Source organism: Lissotriton helveticus, chromosome 1_1 (genome assembly GCF_964261635.1).
Source record: "Lissotriton helveticus chromosome 1_1, aLisHel1.1, whole genome shotgun sequence".
NCBI classification, from domain to species: domain Eukaryota; kingdom Metazoa; phylum Chordata; class Amphibia; order Caudata; family Salamandridae; genus Lissotriton; species Lissotriton helveticus.
Genome location: NC_136057.1, coordinates 142,267,736 through 142,287,356, shown reverse-complemented (window position 1 = coordinate 142,287,356; position 19,621 = coordinate 142,267,736). Strand labels below are relative to the sequence as shown.

Here is a 19,621-nt window from a genome sequence, read left to right as displayed (position 1 = left end):
GCAAGGTCCAATCGACAAGTTTACCGGACCCAGCGGGGGGTCAGGAGCCTCGGGTGGCGGCCAGAACGCGGGACCTGACAACGCGGCCCTGATGGCGGCCATCACGCAATCCAGGGACTCACTGGACGCCAAGATCGGGGCCGTTGGGGCTGATGTCATGCTTCTGCGCCAGGACCTTCGAAACGCGGTTGCTCGCATCACGGAGGCTGAAACCAGGATCACGGGAGTGGAAGATGATGTTGGTGCCCTAAAGAAGAAAGTGGCGGAGATGGACAAGATTCAGAGGGGTCTGGCACTCCGAGTTGAGGATGCAGAAGGGCGAGCGCGCAGGAATAACCTACGCTTCATTGGCTTTCCGGAGGATTGCGAGAAGGGGCCCATAGATGCGTTCTTGACGCGTTGGCTAGAAGGTTGGCTCCCCCCAGATGTCCTCTCGAGCTGTTTTGTGATCGAACGGGCCCACAGAGCCCTGATGCAGAAACCGCCTGTGGGAGAACGACCGCGCCCAATCATCGCAAAAATCCTCAACTTTCACGATAGGGATACCATACTTCGAGAAGCAAGGGCCACGGACGCGTTGCTGTTCGATAATCATAAGATCATGATTTTCCCGGACTATACCAGACAAGTGCAGCAGCAGCGTCGCTCCTTCCAAGATGCGAAAGCCAAGCTCCGGGGTTTGAAGATTCCTTATTCACTGCTCTACCCGGCCCGTCTACGCGTCGTTTTCCAGTCCAAGACTCACTTTTTCGATACTCCAGAGGCAGTGTATGGTTGGACGGATGAGACTATCCGGCTCCGGCCGAACGCCCAACCGGGCCTGAACCCAGGGCCATCACGTGGATCGTCGCAGGAGAGGAGTGACTCCTCCACTAGGGGTAAAAGACGCGGGAAATCTCGGTCGCGGAGACGCTCCCATTCCGGGGGCGCCCCGCGGGATGGTGTACAGTCCGACACTGATCAGTCCGGGAAAGGGCTTTGATGATCATGAGACCTCCATTTCCTAAGTCAGTTCTCTTTTCATCAGTGGCCTATCCGAGAGGCCCGGAGCAACTGCCGCGATGGCCGAGGAACTAACGCCAGGGGTGGTGAGACCCAGACATTGGTTTGTCTCAGGTGGGGCGCTGTTGGTGAGGCCTGATTGCCTCGCCCTGACCGTGTTACAGGTCACTAGTGGTTCATTGGGGCTCGGGTGTTGACATATGGGCAGCCTTGTCCTCTCACGTTGGGAGGCGGCCCCGAAGGGTAGTTCCCGTTAGTTTGGGGGGTGTAGTGGGATCCATTGGTATGGGTGGTTTTGGGCACTATGTTTTGGGCCGGAAGCTCCCCATGCCGCGACAGGTACTTCAAGGTTTCATGAGGTATAGGGGTGGGGGGAGGCGGAGTGTTGGGTGGTTTGTGGGGTTGTGTCAGTTGGGGGAGCTGGGGGGGGTGGGGGGGGTGTTGGACGGGATGCACGTGATTTTGGCTACAGTGATTTGCATGCTACAGGGTGCCTGGGCTGGGTCCTGGGGCTTTCTGAGACTTTTTCGTCAGGACAATGGCTGATCCCGCACAATTGACACCTGCTAGTGGATCTATGAGAATTTTAAGCTGGAATGTGAGGGGGATGTTGGACAAAATTAAGCGTGGGGCAGTGTTGCGCTGGGGCAAGAGAGACTCAGCTGATGTCATGCTATTGCAGGAGACACATATGTTGGGAACAAAGGTGCTAAGCTTACAGCGCTTTGGCTACACTCAAGTGTTTCATGCGGGATTTTCTAGAGGTTCGAGAGGGGTGGCCATCCTTATACACAGGAGACTGTCCTATACCCACGAGCGTCATTGGCTGGATCCCCAGGGTCGATATGTCTTTGTCAAAGGGGTGATAGGCGCGTAGCCGGTGGTGTTTGGCTGTGTGTATGCCCCTCCTCCTCTACAATGGTCCCTGGCTGAGCGCCTCTTTGCGTTGTGGGCTGAGATTCCGGACTCTTTGGCTGTGATAGGTGGTGACTGGAACGATGTGGTAGATGTGTGCCTGGATCGGCGAAGGCTGCAGGAAACTGCGGTGGCCACCTCCCCTACTCGCTTGAAGGCGATGGTTGATGGGCTGGGCTGGGTGGATGTCTGGAGGCATTTGCATGCCAGGTCGCGGGAGTACACATATGTCTCTGCTGTGCATGGCTCCTTCTTCCGACTAGACTGTGTGTTTGTGCCGGGGGCCTTTCTTGACAGAGTGAAGCAGGCCGTGATTCAGCCTCGTGGGCTGTCGGACCACTCCCCAGTCGTAGTACAGATCACACTGCACAGGTCGCCCCAGCCGTTTCGGTGGCGGATGTCCTCGTGGCATCTCCAGCAACCAGACTATACTACTCACATGCGCGGAGCGATTGCCCACTACTGGCACGAGAACCTGACTGAGGAGATTGATGGGGTGATGGTCTGGGAGGCCATGAAGCCCACGTTGCGAGGCGTCGACATAGCTTGGTGTGCTGCAGCCCGTCGACGTCGTCGTGAGGCTATAGTGGCGGCGTCAGATAGAGTAGGGGTGTTGGAAGCTCGGTGTCGGACTGACGGTAATGGGGTAGCTCTCAGGCTGCTCCTGCAAGCGCAGCAATCTTACGCCTCAGTTTTACTTGACGAGGCGCGACTGGCCTGGCTGGCTACGAGGAGCAGGGTCTACCAATGGGGCGACAAATCTTGCACCATGCTCCATAGATTGTGCCAACAAACACTGCAGCCGGTTACTGTGCCGGGCCTCGTGGACGAAGACGGGTTGGCCATGACGGATCCGGCTGCCATTGCGGCGAGCTTCGCTCGCTATTATGCGATACAATATGCCCCTCGGGACAGTCTCCCGCCGGAGGCTATTGACAAGTTCATCGCTGACCTTCCCCCTCGCGCGATTACAGACGAAGCCAAGACCGCCCTTGATCTCCCCTTGACGGCGGAGGAACTAGGCGATGCATTGGGTCAACTCAACACTGGCAAGGCGCCCGGACCGAGCGGATTTCCCAGCGAATTTTATAAGAAATTCCACTTGCAGCTGGGGCCGCATTATAGGCGGGCACTAGAGGCAGCGCGGGAATGTGGTAGCCTGCCGATTGACTGGCGTCAGGCCGAAATTGTGGTTTTTCAGAAACCAGGCAGACCACCCGACAGACACGAGTCATATCGTCCCATATCCTTGATCAACTTTGAGGCCAAATTGTTGGCCAAGGCGTTGGCGAACCGCCTCCTCCCGTATATGGCGGACTTAGTCCACCCGGATCAAGCGGGCTTTATGCCCGGTAGGGCGACGCGTCACAATATCAGGCGCGCGCAGGTGGCCGTCGATGCGATGGGAGCGACGGGAGAACAAGCGGCGCTTCTACTAGCGGACATCGATAGGGCATTCGATTCAGTCAGTTGGACTTATCTCTTCGCTCTTTTGCCGCGGCTCAACCTCGGTCCAATTTTTGTCTCGTATGTCCGGCTTCTATACACAGACATCACCGCCTCGGTGCGTGTTTCGGGGGCTGTGTCGGAGAAGTTCCCAGTTGCCAGGGGGACTCGCCAGGGGTGCCCCCTCTCCCCGTACCTTTTTGCCTTGGTCATGGAACCATTGGCCGCGTGGGTGCGCATTGATGCACAACTTCGGGGCTTTGTGTGGGGAGCTGGACTCTCGGACAGGATTGCGTTATACGCAGACGATGTCCTCTTCTTTCTGACAGACCTTCACCGTTCTGGCCCGCGGATCCTAGACATAATGCGTATTTTTGGTGAAGTGTCGGGACTCTTCCTTAACCCGCGTAAATCGACTTTATGGGTGCTGGGCGGGAGATCGGAGGTGTTCCCCTGGGCCTCGGCCTTGCAAGTCGCGGTTGGTGGTCTAAAATACCTGGGAGTTTTCCTGTCTGAATCTGCCGCGGTTGCATGGGAGCGCAATGTGTTGCCGGTGTGGGACAGAGTTCAGTCGGACGTCAAGACCTGGTCTCGCATGCCCCTTAACATCTATGGCAGGTCGGCGATTTTTAAGATGGTCGCCCTCCCTAGACTCCTTTACCAGCTTCAGAACTTCCCATATAGGGTTGACCCACAATGGTTCCGTCGCGTGAATTCGGTACTGGGACGTTTCCTGTGGGCAGGGGGTGCCTCCAGAGTGGCACTGCGGACTTGTTTCCTGTCCACGTACTGTGGTGGTCTCGCTACATCAGACATACTATCCTACTACCAAGCCTCTCATCTGCTGGTTCTGAATGAGTGGTGGTACGGTGGGCGTGATGACCCGGCATACGCCCTGGAACGCTTTCTTATGGGGGATGCCACGCTCCACACGCTGTTATACTCGGCCAGCCGGAGGCGGAAGCTGCCCCAGGCTACTCAGGTGGTTTTCATGCTTTGGAGACAGGTGCTACGTCGTATGGGCTGGTGGGGTCGCCTAACAGCGGAAACGCCACTCTGGAACAATGGCCGGCTCCCTGCACTTGCCTCACTGTCGGGGTTTAGTGGATGGGACTCTATTGGGATCTCGACGCTAGGCCATGTCCTTACTGGGACTACTCTTAAAACCTTTCAAGCCCTTAGCGCCGAATTCGACATGCCCAAGACCCAATTTTTTAAATACTTACAACTGCGTCACGCTCTTGCGCCGAGTCTAGTGGGGTTAGACCAACTCCCAGAATTTAGCCCCGTTGAAGCCAAGCTCTTCATGGGGGATCTGGGGGATAAATAAGTCTCCAAAATTTATCAAACCTTAATTACTCACTGCTCCTCTTCCCTCTTGTCGTTGAAGGCCTCCTGGGAAGTAGATGTTGGCCCCTTGGATGAGGATGATTGGAGGGAGGCACTGGAGTCCCCCCGTGGGGCAGCCATCGCTGTGAGACTCCGATTTATACAGTTCAAGTACCTGCATCGGGCCTATTACACCAGAGAGAGACTGTGGAAGGCTGGCCTCATTGCCACCCCTGTATGCCTGCGTTGTGGGACGGAGAGCGGTACGCTGCTGCATACTGTGTGGTCGTGTGTGGGTCTGACTCGATTCTGGAGTGGGGTTTGGTCTTGCTTGTCAGAGGTGCTGCAATGGGACCTTCCTCGCACGCCCAGACTAGGTCTTTTACATATCATGGATCAAGTAGGGGGTAACATCTATAAGCGTCACCTCCTTCTGTTGGGCCTGACGGTCGCCAAACTGGATTTGGCAAAGGCGTGGAAGAGTGACCGCGCCCCCCCCACTCAGCGCATGGAGGGCGGGACTAGATTTTCTTATGGGACTGGAATTGCCTGTGTTTGAGGCCAGGGGCTGCCCCCGCAAACATTACAAGATCTGGAAGCAGTGGGCAGAATACAGAGACTTGCCATTGGATCCTCCCGTTGACCTGGATGATGGACTGCCTACCGGCAGTGACCTCGGGGCCTAGGTGGCTCCAGGACGCCTATTGTGCTTTACACTATATGCTGCAGCTGATGGTGATCACGTGCACTGGGTTAGGGTGGGATAAGGGGTGGGTAGTCGGGGTTTTTTTTGGGGTTGTTGGCTGGGGGCGGGACGGTGGGTGGGGGGTTAGTTGAATGTCTAGGCTGTTCATGCATTCTATTATGTGTTTTCCACTGGCAGTGTCCTCCTGGCTATGGAGTACTGTATGTATGATTTGCCTGAAACCCTTAATAAACACAGTTGTGAAAAAAAAAAAAAAATGTTTTAATGAAATAGAAGAGAAGATATTTGAGAACTCATCTAAAATGTGTCCTAATTTTGTGTTCTTCAGCACCAGCCATAATTTCTTTGACAAATGAAATGTTTTAAGTTCTACCAGTTTGATTCAATCAAGATGGCTACAGGTGTGCCACACCTGTGTCATAAGTAAGACGTTTAGCGCTCTAGTTGTTTTTTAGAACATTCTGGGAGGCTGCAGGAGAACACAAAGGAATCGACTGACAGGCTGCTCCTGTTGTAAGTACTTGTTTTACTGAGAATGTCAGACTTCATTTTCCTATGGCTGAGAAAAATAGCGTAAATTTACAGAAAATAGGCTCTCATTTTAGCTTCTCGAGCACCTTCCATACCTCTATGGGAAAATCATGAGGAAACTGTTTTGTCTCAAACATTATTGATGAAATCCTAGCAGAAGGCTTTTCCACAGGGTAAAATCACCTTAGAACACACCACAATTCCTAAAATGAGTATGTTACCATCAACAAATGATTATTTATATTGTAACAAAAACATGTTATCAGTCACCCTTTAATGCATTTCAATGGGGTCCATGTCCCAGAGTCCTGTAAGAGCTGCCACAGCATGTTATCCATGTTGTGGCCAGCCAATTAAGGGGAGAGGGGGTCCCACTGAGACCCCCCATATGCCCGTTGGGGCACTGGCGTAACGAAAAGTGAAGGGGCCTCCCTGCACGGTACTTAAGGGGGCCCCCTCCGGGCTCAATCAGGAGCTCTCCCGGCCAGAGTTTAGTGTCGAGGGGGCCCCTTGGAGCTAGGGGTCCCCCAGGCCGCGTGGGCTGCGGGGGCCTGTGTTACGCCCCTGCGTTGGGGTCTGAGTGTGCTCTCCCTGCCCACTTATTTTTTTTTTTTATTCATTTACAGGGCACAGGGCACAGGGAGCAGGCCCCTGAGACTTGTAATGGCTGTCAAAACATATTGTTTAGGTTGTCACAAACCAATCAGAATTGACTAATGTCCTTTAAATTGCTAATCAGAGCATTTCTGGACACCAACTGGTCAGATAAACAATTATTTTAAAATCTGAATTTCTCAAAAACTACTGAACAGATTCACACAAAAAGCAAGATCTAGGTTCCTGCCAAATTTAGTGTAATTCCATTTAGTAGATGTTAAGGAAGTCTATAGAAAATACATGGGATTTTTTATTTTGCCCCCTCCCTCCCATCCCCCATAGATGTATTTGTTCATAAATAGTTGGGGGTACAGGTGCTTTCCGTCGGATATGGTGAGGTGAGGAGTCTGTCCAATTTCAGACGGAATGTATACATAAACACTGACAAAAAAAACGTAGTCTCTCGCTCTCTCTGTTTTGAAAGTCTTCAAAAATGTTGGTTCTTTTCCAAAATATTGTTTTTTCCCTCACATGGTGCCCGTCCAAACCGCATTTGCCTCAGCGCCGCCCCTCAAGCCCCTCTCGTGTGCCCTGCCTGTTTATACTATGTGTTATTTAACATACCATGCCCCCACCTCACCTCCGCCTCTGAGGCTGTGTGATGTCCCCACCTCTCCTCCTGCGTCCCTCCCCCCGCCCGGGTGCGCGCTCCTCCCCGCGGTGGGTGTCACTGGAGGCGGCACCAGGAAGCGGAGGAGGCCGGGACCGAAGCCGCTCTCAGCGAGACAAGTAAATATAAACTCCCTGGTCGTCTCCTGTGACCCCTGTCTGGGGTGTCCGAGCCCCCCGGGGCCTCTGACACCGACGCGCCTGGGTGAGGGCTCTCGGGCATGTCTCTATGGGTGCCAGTCCCTGTGTGAGGGGTGTCTCTGCATGGGGAGTCTCGGGCATGTCTCTCTTTCCAGTCCCTGTGTGAGGAGCATGTCTATGTCCCAGCCCAGTCTCACCTGTCTAGCAGCAGTGTGACCTCTGTCTCTGCTGTGACAGCCGGTCTCACGTGCCCTGTGTGTGACCCCCCCCTCTTTGTCGAGCCTGTCCCTGACCCTGTCAGACAGGTGTGTCTATGTCCCAGCCCAGTCTCACCTGTCTAGCAGCAGTGTGACCTCTGTCTCTGCTGTGACAGCCGGTCTCACGTGCCCTGCGTGTGACCCCCCCTCTCTGTCGAGCCTGCCCCTGCCCCTGTCAGACAGGTGTGTCTATGTCCCAGCCCAGTCTCACCTGTCTAGCAGCAGTGTGACCTCTGTCTCTGCTGTGACAGCCGGTCTCACGTGCCCTGTGTGTGACCCCCCCCTCTTTGTCGAGCCTGTCCCTGACCCTGTCAGACAGGTGTGTCTATGTCCCAGCCCAGTCTCACCTGTCTAGCAGCAGTGTGACCTCTGTCTCTGCTGTGACAGCCGGTCTCACGTGCCCCTGCGTGTGACCCCCCCTCTCTGTCGAGCCTGTCCCTGCCCCTGTCAGACAGGTGTGTCTATGTCCCAGCCCAGTCTCACCTGTCTAGCAGCAGTGTGACCTCTGTCTCTGCTGTGACAGCCGGTCTCACGTGCCCCTGCGTGTGACCCCCCCCTCTCTGTCAAGCCTGTCCCTGACCCTGTCAGACAGGTGTGTCTATGTCCCAGCCCAGTCTCACCTGTCTAGCAGCAGTGTGACCTCTGTCTCTGCTGTGACAGCCGGTCTCACGTGCCCCTGCGTGTGACCCCCCCTCTCTGTCGAGCCTGTCCCTGCCCCTGTCAGACAGGTGTGTCTATGTCCCAGCCCAGTCTCACCTGTCTAGCGCAGTGTGACCTCTGTCTCTGCTGTGACAGCCGGTCTCACGTGCCCTGTGTGTGACCCCCCCCTCTTTGTCGAGCCTGTCCCTGCCCCTGTCAGACAGGTGTGTCTATGTCCCAGCCCAGTCTCACCTGTCTAGCGCAGTGTGACCTCTGTCTCTGCTGTGACAGCCGGTCTCACGTGCCCTGCGTGTGACCCCCCCTCTCTGTCGAGCCTGTCCCTGCCCCTGTTCGAGAGGTGTGTCTATGTCCCAGCCCAGTCACACCTGTCTAGCAGCAGTGTGACCTCTGTCTCTGCTGTGACAGCCGGTCTCACGTGCCCTGCGTGTGACCCGCCCCCCCTCTTTGTCGAGCCTGTCCCTGCCCCTGTCAGACAGGTGTGTCTATGTCCCAGCCCAGTCTCACCTGTCTAGCAGCAGTGTGACCTCTGTCTCTGCTGTGACAGCCGGTCTCACGTGCCCTGCGTGTGACCCGCCCCCCCCTCTTTGTCGAGCCTGTCCCTGCCTCTGTCAGACAGATGTGTCTATGTCCCAGCCCAGTCTCACCTGTCTAGCAGCAGTGTGACCTCTGTCTCTGCTGTGACAGCCGGTCTCACGTGCCCTGCGTGTGACCCCCCCTCTCTGTCGAGCCTGCCCCTGCCCCTGTCAGACAGGTGTGTCTATGTCCCAGCCCAGTCTCACCTGTCTAGCAGCAGTGTGACCTCTGTCTCTGCTGTGACAGCCGGTCTCACGTGCCCTGCGTGTGACCCGCCCCCCCCCTCTTTGTCGAGCCTGTCCCTGCCCCTGTCAGACAGGTGTGTCTATGTCCCAGCCCAGTCTCACCTGTCTAGCAGCAGTGTGACCTCTGTCTCTGCTGTGACAGCCGGTCTCACGTGCCCTGCGTGTGACCCGCCCCCCCCTCTTTGTCGAGCCTGTCCCTGCCCCTGTCAGACAGGTGTGTCTATGTCCCAGCCCAGTCTCACCTGTCTAGCAGCAGTGTGACCTCTGTCTCTGCTGTGACAGCCGGTCTCACGTGCCCTGCGTGTGACCCGCCCCCCCCTCTTTGTCGAGCCTGTCCCTGCCCCTGTCAGACAGGTGTGTCTATGTCCCAGCCCAGTCTCACCTGTCTAGCAGCAGTGTGACCTCTGTCTCTGCTGTGACAGCCGGTCTCACGAGCCCCTGCGTGTGACCCCCCCCCTCTCTGTCAAGCCTGTCCCTGACCCTGTCAGACAGGTGTGTCTATGTCCCAGCCCAGTCTCACCTGTCTAGCGCAGTGTGACCTCTGTCTCTGCTGTGACAGCCGGTCTCACGTGCCCTGCGTGTGACCCCCCCTCTCTGTCGAGCCTGCCCCTGCCCCTGTCAGACAGGTGTGTCTATGTCCCAGCCCAGTCTCACCTGTCTAGCAGCAGTGTGACCTCTGTCTCTGCTGTGACAGCCGGTCTCACGTGCCCTGCGTGTGACCCCCCCTCTCTGTCGAGCCTGCCCCTGCCCCTGTCAGACAGGTGTGTCTATGTCCCAGCCCAGTCTCACCTGTCTAGCAGCAGTGTGACCTCTGTCTCTGCTGTGACAGCCGGTCTCACGTGCCCTGCGTGTGACCCGCCCCCCCCTCTTTGTCGAGCCTGTCCCTGCCCCTGTCAGACAGGTGTGTCTATGTCCCAGCCCAGTCTCACCTGTCTAGCAGCAGTGTGACCTCTGTCTCTGCTGTGACAGCCGGTCTCACGTGCCCTGCGTGTGACCCGCCCCCCCCTCTTTGTCGAGCCTGTCCCTGCCTCTGTCAGACAGATGTGTCTATGTCCCAGCCCAGTCCCACCTGTCTAGCGCAGTGTGACCTCTGTCTCTGCTGTGACAGCCGCTCTGACGTGCGTCTGTTGTGTCAAGCAAGGTGAGATATGTCCTGCAGAGTCAGACATGTTCCTGCCAGCCCAGCACCTGCCTGGCTGAGTTGTCATGCCATGCTCACCACCGCCCTTTGTTTGTCTGTTGTGCCAGTCTATGCCTAACCCTCACCCACTTGTGAAAAACAAGCTTTGCAAAGTCAAAAGATCTGGCCTCAGTAACGTAAAATTTAATGTATTACTATTTTTGTAGACAGACAATACGCAAAAGTAATTTCGCTTATTTTTTATTTGTATTTTATGAAAATGTGTTCCAGCAGCTGTGGCATGCTATCCCCGGCACTCAAGAACCAGTAAAGTACTGGTCAGTTCCACTGGAATTATGCGATTGTGCGGCCGCGACCATTTTTGCATAAATATAGGTCTGACACGTAATACATAATCTACCGCAAAATGTGCAGATTTGGGTAAAAAAAAAATGTTGTTCTAAAGGTTCAAACGTTGCTAATAAGGCAGCAACGGATGTTGCAGCGCAGTGAAAGGCTCTTTCCAAAGCTGGACTGGTCATCTTTCTGTTGCTTAGTTCTATATTTGGGTGTTAGTCTGGTACTAATGATCTGCAACCAATGCCCAGAGAATATAACATAGTTTGTTGGAATAGAGAAGAAATACTATTACAAAATGTGCCACATTATTCAGCATAAAATGGCTTTTCTTGCCACATAATTTACCCAACCCTGCTCATAGTGCAGGACGGCTAATGGATGCAGCATTGCCCCATGCTCTACCGTGTGGTGGGCGGAAGCACAATGTGATTGACACTTGAACAGACCAGTGGATGAAGAGGGCTGACTGAGAACCCATGTCTGTACGTATGTTTATCAAGATTTTTGGGGAGAATGTGAAGCTGACAAAACAGCTGAAGTTTACTGTAGGCCAGACCTAAAAACAGCGCCATGTCGGTCCTCACAGCACACAGGCGTGAGTGGCAGATTTCTATTGCGAATTGTCTGCCGGTGTATTCCACATAGTGCCCCAGAGGTGCGAAGGGTCTTTGCTTCTGCTTATTCCACCAATGGGTGTGTGAGTATACTCCACACCACATGAAGCGGTTACTACTTCTATCATTGAGGTTACTCGTGGAGGGCTTCTAACCCACTCCAAACTCAACTTCCACCGCTTGCCTTGTCCAAGGTTTCATGACGATACGTGACAAGAGTGGTCCCATTGGACAGATCCACTATGCGGATATGGTTTCAATGAATAAACTTACCCTGAATATTATGCTATAGCCCCAACCCATGTAACTCAAGGATGGGAGTAGGTCCCCTTTCTAACATCAATCGAGAGTTTGCTTATATTATTGTCAAAGTCTAGCATCACACACAGGAAACACATTTGAAGGTATAAAAGATTCTGTATTTTGAGAAACACCAAATATCGGTGCAATATATACATATATGGTTGCTCCAAAGAGAAAAGTGAAGGGGTGCTCAGGAAAGAAGTGTTTGTTCGCGAAGTTTTAGGATAGAGAAGGTATATTTATTACGCAGATTATTTTATTTACAACATAGCCTGTTCGTATATACTTATTGTCCAACATAAGTATGGTCACATCAAGACAGAGGTAGTTGTATTATTCACAATTGCCTCTGTGGGGAGCCATTTGGCATTCCAGGCTGTGGGAAATGATGACGTTTCGACCCAGCAAGATGTGGGAGGATGGGGGCCAATCAAAGCCTCAATAGCGGGTCTTCATCAGGACTGGATAACCATTTTGAAAGGGGAGCAACCTGGAAACTCATCCAATGGAAATACTGCAGAATTGATCATGCAATTGACGGGGGTCGCCTGGCTTCTGTAGTATAATGGAATTAATCCTTAAGGAAAATGGAAGCTGTCAGCCTTGAATTGAGAATGATATGCAGGAGTCAGTTGATATATGTAGGAAAGTAACCCTTTTGGCATGGTTACACCCCATTTTTTGACTCACTCTGAATGCAACTTAGGCTGAATGTGCACTGGGTTCCTACAAATCAGGTTCCCAGTGCCTGTGTTCTTCCCCAAAACTGTACCTTTTTTTCCAAAATTGGCACACCACTGGCCCACATATAAGTCCCTTGTAAAAGGTGCCAGTGGTACCAAGGGCACTATGACCAGAGAGGGTCTCTAAGTGCTGCAGCATGTATTATGCCACCCAAAGAGACCACTCACCAAACACATGCACACTGCCACTGCAGCTCGCGTGCTTTGGTGCAGCTAAAAGTGAAGAGTCGTCCTGGCACACATTCTTGCGTGCCAGTCCTGCCTGCACTGCAAGTGGCATGGTTAAGTAACCCCTACAGCTGGCCTTATTGCCCTACGGCAGGATGCACTATATATCATGTGAAGGCATAACTGCATGGGCAGCTATGCCCTTCTAGTGCCCGAGTCCATTCTTAGGCATTGTGCGGGCATAGTGAGGCCGTACTGAGCTCAGCAGTGCTGTAGGGCATAGAGGAGGGAGGGAGGAGTAGGAATCTGACGTTGCCCCATATTAAGGTAAGGAGCTGATAGGCAACATATTTTTCTTAATATGATTGAACTTTCGTACTTTTTTAATTTCGGAGGAAAAATTGCGATTCATAAGATGCCTACATCTGGCATTCGATATTACAGAAGGTCCTGTGGTCCATGGAAGTTGTTGCTGCTGTAGCGAAATTCCGAGGAGCAGTAGAACCTAGACCTTTTTCCCTGGGCCTATGCTGAAGTAGCGTGGAGCCTCCTAGAACTAGAAACCATGAGCTGGGATCTCAGGAACTGGCCTGAAAGGGCTTGAGAGTTTTCATCAATGTAGCAGTTCTTCAACAGCTGGGACTCTGGAGGACAAGGACAGTGTGGCAAAGCCTTCCTGAAAAAGAAGTGACTCAGCGGCTTCATCTTTGTGGGGATTCCATCTCAGAGCTGTAGATATGAATTTGTATGAATTTGTAAACAATAGTCGGGCTGCTCAACAGACATATAGGACTCAGTTCTTCCTTCTCTTCTACGGATTATAATCTTGCACCACTACAGGACTTACGTTTTGGAGTCTGAAAGTATGGAGAACCACCAGATTATATTCAGGTGCATTAACTCATGACTTAGTTACTTACTTACTGTCTGTTCTGTGGACTGGCATGTAGAGCAGCAAGAAAGGACCCCCCCTTCTGTCTGTCTTTGGCAAGTGTCTGTACAGATGCCCAGCTGTAGCTCAGGGTCTTCATTGCAGGTTCCACCGTTCACTCTGGTATTCTGTGTCATGGCTCCCCTCTGTTTGCCCTCTTTGGTCCAATGGAGAGCTGTTCTTGTGATGGAGTTTTGTTCTCTTCTGATGGTATGTCCTATTCATCTCCATCTTGTTCTCATAATAATGGTGTCCATGCTCTTGTGCTTGCATCTGGTCAGCAGTTCCTTGTTTGAGATGGTTCAAGGCCAAAAAATGCACAAGATTCTTTTTTCTCTCCAAGTTTTAAATAGCATGAACTTGACCCAAAGGTATCAGAGCACTTTACATGAGCTCCAGTTGTCTTACAGATGGACACATTCATTTTTGTTAGGCACGGGGAGATAAAGTGATTTGCCCAGAACCACAGGATGTTGAGCATCCCTGCCAAGACTCGATTTTGGTTCCCCAGCTTTGTGGTCAACCGCTCTAGTCATTAGGCCACATCCCCTCCTCTCATCCTCTCTTCTCAGGTTACTGGTGTGGAAGGCATATGGTTTGGTGATGTTGCCAGTATTCCGATCCATACAAGAGTATGGACAGAACGCTGCTCTGGTAAAGCTTCATCTTGGTGTTGGTGATGTACTGAGAGGAACTCCACACAATGTTCAGCATCCTGCAAAAATTGCTGGCCTTCTTCAGTCTGCTCTTGATGTCACTGCCTGCCTGTCCGATAGTACTGCCTCTGTAGGTGAACTCTTCAGTCATTGCAAGGTCCTCTCATCCACCTTGATTGATGAAGGGTTTAGGATGTTGAGTGGGTCGTGAGGCGTTTGTAAAATAGGCCTTAATCCTGGTCTACCTCATCCATTTGGCTGAAATCGGATTTTAATTTCCTGTTTTTCTAATGGAGTGTTTTTAGAATTTGCTGTAACTATTGTTCTTTACAACCTATAACTTCATTTTGTGTAATTTTACTAATTATATTTTTACACGCTATCACTAACTTGGTTTGGACATTCAGGCTTTGGGTCTGATGCATGATGTGCAGGCAGGTCTCAAATAGTGGGTACAAATAGTGCTCTAACGTTTTGTGGCCTCCCTGTCACATTGCAATGCAACCTAAGCAGTAACAGGTCGCATTGCAAAATTTTCATTCAAAGAGGATCACAGAACTACCAGCGTAATGAATAATAATCAGGCAGGGCACTGTGGAGACTCCCGGCTACGAGTTACAAACACAGAATAGTGGCCTGTTAGGGACAGCAGACTCCATCACTGGGTATGTGCTGGCATGCCTAAATAGATAACTTTTGTTTTACCTAGCCAGTGCCCATTTTAATGGACAGGTCCTGCTTTAAAAATAAAGCAGTTTGGGAAGAAATTGGAGGGTGCCCACTGTGCACACTCTCTGGTAGCTTGGCACAGAGCAGTCTGGCGTATCTACAAAGGCAATGTGTATAGTACTTGTGCAACACACACAGTAACACAATCAATACACCACAAAAAATACTCCACACAAGATCAAAAATATAGACTATATGTTTAGGAGTACATCAAGACCAAAACAACAAAAATCCAATAGGTAGAGCCAGAGTTATAAATGTTCAAAGAAAAAATCAAAAACAGTGCTTAGAAGTCAATAGCTCTAAAAGGTTACTTTTGGTCTTGCTAGACCGGGGTAAATCCAAAGTTCGGGCCGTAGGCGATGGAGCGCATGTTGGATACAGTTCCAAACAGGGCCAGCTGAAGTTTTACCTTCTCAAGCTGAGCAAAGTGCCCAGTTTGTGGGGGAGACAGTCACAGGGACCAAGTAGAGCATTGCTAGTGATGATCCTTTGGGCGCGAAGTGTCGGCATGGTGTTGCGAACGGCCGATGGGGCCTCGCGGTCGATGGCGGCAATGGTTGCTGTGCGAGAACACAATGCTGGGGCGGCTTGTGCTGTTCCTTCGAGCAAGCAGTGCAGTCTCAGTGCAAACGGCCCGTTTGTGGTCACAAAGATGCTGGCGTACTACCCACGATGAGAGAGATAAAGTTCGGTTTCTGGCCACTCTGTCCAGTTACCATAAAAATATAAAAGCAGCTCATAAAGTCCATATTGCATCTCAATGAGCCCAGGCTGGCAACGTCCCTAAAACCTTGCATCACATTCCCCAGTCTTTTATCAACCCCAAGGCCTGTGAGAACCCTGAGGCGCCCACGCAAGCGCTATGTAACGATATTGCACTATACTTTGCGCAGGAAATAGAGCTCATCTACAAGAAAATTGTCCCTTCAGGAAGTCAGCCTCTGGTCACAACGATATCTTATCAACCAGAACCAACTACCTCCCAGCTGTTAGAGAGTTTCCCTCCTTTGACTTTGGCAGAGGTAGAAACATTCGTTCGTACTGTAAAATCAGGGTCCCCCCTCGAGCCCAACATGGCCAAAGTTGTCTCCTCCCTGGCCTGTAAACTGTCTCCTTCTATCAGCTATCTCCTCAATCTCTCATTGAGTGAGGGTAACGTTCCGTCAAATTGGAAAGTAGCACAGGTTAGGCCAGTTCGCAAGAATTCCAAGGTTCCTTTGACTGATCTTTCCAATCTCCGCCCTATATCCCTTCTTCCCTTCCTGAGCAAATTATTGGAAAAGCATGTTAATAAACATCTCTCCAACCATGTCGAACTAACTGGTAGATTAGATCCTTCCCAGTCAGGCTTTAGGCCCAAATACAGCAATGAATCAGCCCTGCTAGTGGTCATGGATAACATCAGGATGACCCTAGACAAGCGCTATTTTACGATACTGGTGCTGTTGAACCTATCTGCCGCGTTCAACATGGTTTCACATCAGATATTGCTCAGAAGAATGAAGGAAATTGGACTAAGGATTTTTGCCTTTCAGTGGATGGCGAGCTTTCTATCTGCTCGCTCCCAGACCATCAACCTGGGCCCGTATCGATCGGCATCCATGGAACTGTCCAAGGGAGTACCTCAGGGCTCATGTCTGAGCCCCACATTGATCAATATCTATGTTGCTTCCTTCGCCAATCTCCTTAGGGCGCATGGGTTCACCCCTATATCCTATAGAGAGCTATTTCACACTGGATGAAGAGCAACTTCCTCCAGTGTAATGTTGGAAAAAAGGACATTCTGCTTTTTGGAGATGCACCCTTATTATGGACCCCCGATTGGTGGCCTGCTGAGCTTGGTGCCCCTCCTGCCCCTAAATCCCTTGTCAAGAATTTAGGCGTCTGTTTGTATCAAGACCTGACTTTGAAGGAGCACGCTGCTCAGACAGCTGGCTCCTGTTTTCATACGGTGGGCTCACTCTGCCGAGTCTTTCCGTTGCTCCCGGACTCAACCTGTAAGACTCTGACTCAGGTTCTTATACTGAGCCGTCTGGACTACTGCAATGGTCTGCTGATCTCCGCTAATGAGGCTACGCACAGCAGACTGCAGGTAGTCCAGAATACGGCGGCACGATTGGTCCTCAATGCCCCTTCTAGGAATCCTTCCCATCCTCTTCTCTCCCAGCTCCATTGGCTGCCAATACGCCAGCGGGTAAAATTTAAAGTTTGCTGCATTATCCATAAGGCGATATCAAATCTTGGTCCCACCTATCTCTCGTCGCAATTTACACCTTACCTACGTTTCAGGTCTCTCCGTTCAAGCTCCAAACACCTTCTTGTGGTTCCCCGAGTCAGAAAGGCCAGTCTAGGGGGGAAGGCCCTCTCCTATTTTGGCATCCGCTACTGGAATGAGCCCCCTCTGCACTTGAGACAATGTTCAGACCACCTACAGTTTAGGAAGTAGCTCAAGACTGCTCTTTGTTGTCTCTGATTCAGTTGTAGTAGCAGTTCTATGCCTATGCTGACCGTCCGAAGAGTAGAGATACCCCTTCGGCGGTCAATCCAGGCACTATATAAATAAATAAATAAAAGAACTCAAAAGCCTGATCTCTGGGGCCAGGAGCTGTAGGTGATGAAAGCAGCTGCACAACCCACTTCTGACACCCAGACCATGGAGGGGGCACCTCTGGCAAGAGTAGGACTCACAGAAGGCATAGTCCAGCAGCACCAGTAGAATTGTAGGAAGTCTTTTGTGTCCCTGATACGTCACAAAACAGGAGGCAAACCAGCAAGACCTTGGAGATCACTTGGAGGGAATGCAGAATACAGCTCTCCTTCCTGTAGAGTCAGGGATCAGCAGGGCAACAAGCAGAAAAAAGTTCTTCCAGAAAAGCAGTCCAGTTAAGTCCTTTAAGCAGCACCGCAGTCCTTCTGACAGTGGTTCAGTTCAATATCCAGAAGCGTCTGATGTGTGGAGGTCAGATACCCAGTGTTTATACCCAAAAGTGCCTTTAGGGGGTGACTTCAAAAGAACTCTTTGAAGTGCACAAGGATCTCTATCAACCCAGTCCTGTCTGCCTGGCTAACCCTGGGTGTAAATCAGTGCTTTGTGTGAGGACAGGCACAGCCTTTTCAAATGTAAATGTGAGCCACCTCTCCTCTTTTCTGCCCAGGAAGACCCATCAGAATCCAGATAAATGTAGATGAGTGCTCTGAATGCAAATGAGCCTCACTTTCCTGTTTTTGGGGCTGTCTAGAGGGAATGCACAAAGTGTAGCTGTTACCCAACCCAGACGTGTATTGGAGACAGGCTGTCAGGCACAAATAGCAGTAAGTACAGAGAAATGTCTGCCTTCTAAAAGTGGCATTTTTAAAACAGTAATGTTAAATTCAACTTCACCAGTAAGGAGGATTGATAATTACCATTCCAAACTTATCAAACATGAAAAAGCTACTCCTCACAGCTTAAAAGTACATTAAGGAATCCCCAATGCTGGCCTATGAGAGGTGTAGGCCTCACAGTACTGAAAAACAAAATTGGCTGTTTGTCACTACCATGACATGCAAAACATAAAGGTAGATGTCCTACCTTTTACTTACATAGCACCCTGCCATTAGTGTTACCTAGAGCCTACCTTAGGGGTGACTTATATGTAATAAAAGGGGTGTGGGGGGGTTTAAAGGCTTGTTTAAAATGCCGTGTCGAAGTGGCATTAAACTGCAAATGCAGGCACTGCAGTGCAGGCCTGAGACAAGTTTGAATGGCTACATGAGTGGGTGGCACAATCAGTGCTGCAGCTCATTGTAGCATTTAATTTACAGACCCTGTATGGAATACCAATTTGCAAGAGACCTATCAGTACAACAAATATGCCAATCAGGTATACACCAATGTAACCATGTTTGGGGGAGAAGCCCATGCACTTTAGCACTAGTTGGCAGTGGTAAAGTGATCAGAGTCTTAAGACCAACAAAAAGAATCAGCAAAAATGGGAAGCAAAAGACAAAAAGTTGGGGGAAAGACCACCCTAAGTATGACAGGTCTAACAGCGATCAACCTACCAAGGGCGAGCCATGGATTCTTCTAAGACAGCAATTTACTTCTTGGCAGATGAGACTCATCTCAGATTAAGAGATTACACAAGGATTGCATGGCCTCGCCCCGATAGTTTAACAGGCTGCTTTCCTATAGTTGATATGCAGTGCACGTTCTTTGATCTCTTCCAGTACTCCTTTGTTGTACAGCTCATCATTTACAAGAAAATAAGGAGTACACTCACCGCTCTCAAGCCCACGTTCATGCTCTTCTTTCCTGCTCATCCCTTTATGATTTGAGGTTACTCTGGCCCTCTAGTTTGCTTCATCTTTCCCATCCTTCTTGCATGTGATGTCTTCATCTTGCTCATTTTTTCCAACGTGCTCTTTCTTAATTTATCTCTCTTTCTTCGTCATCTACTTTGCTTTCCATCTGTCCTTCTATCCCTCTTCTGATTCATCTACTGCCTGTTCCTTCTCGCTCCCATTCAGCCACAGGGCTGACTTTGCTGCAGGTTACCAGCCAGAGTGGTAATCAGGGCATGGGATGAGGTAGGGGTGCTTTGCAGAGCTTTGACAAAGTCAGTTACGGTTCTTGTCCATGTGCCTGTGCAGGGGAGACTCTTTTAGGAGGGGACCGGAGAGTAATCACTCACCCTTAATTCATAGTTCTCCTTTGTACCTCATTTGGGGTTCAATATGATTTTTCACACGTTTTTATTTTAAAAAATTAACAATTTTATTTGGAGTGTTCAGACAGCCAGCCAATGCCTTGAAGGAAAGTTTGAGTTGAGTTGGACCAGCATTTCATAAACATGGTACTCACAGATTTAAGAGGGTGAGGGCGCCCTGGAACCGGGTGTGAAGTGTCTACGCAAAGGCATCGCTAATGCAACACCATGAAAT

The 19,621-nt window shown here is 51.0% G+C and overlaps 1 protein-coding gene and 1 long non-coding RNA gene across 6 annotated transcripts in view; one reads left to right on the top strand and one right to left on the bottom strand.

The window, feature by feature from the left end:
• Positions 1-7,219, bottom strand: part of LOC144774003 (uncharacterized) — a 50,475-nt gene extending 43,256 nt beyond the window's left edge. Inside the window, exon 1 of the long non-coding RNA XR_013600088.1 lies at positions 7,167-7,219. This is a non-coding gene — a long non-coding RNA (uncharacterized LOC144774003). The remainder of the gene's footprint in view (positions 1-7,166) is intronic.
• Positions 1-19,621, top strand: part of POLD4 (DNA polymerase delta 4, accessory subunit) — a 709,379-nt gene that overhangs the window by 553,677 nt on the left and 136,081 nt on the right. The window contains exon 1 of one of the 5 annotated variants that reach the window (XM_078658963.1): positions 7,263-7,400. The exons of the other annotated variants lie outside the window; for them this stretch is intronic. The gene's annotated coding sequence lies outside the window, so the exon portion shown is untranslated. Of the gene's footprint in view, positions 1-7,262; positions 7,401-19,621 lie in introns of those variants that run through there. 5 annotated transcript variants of the gene reach the window in all.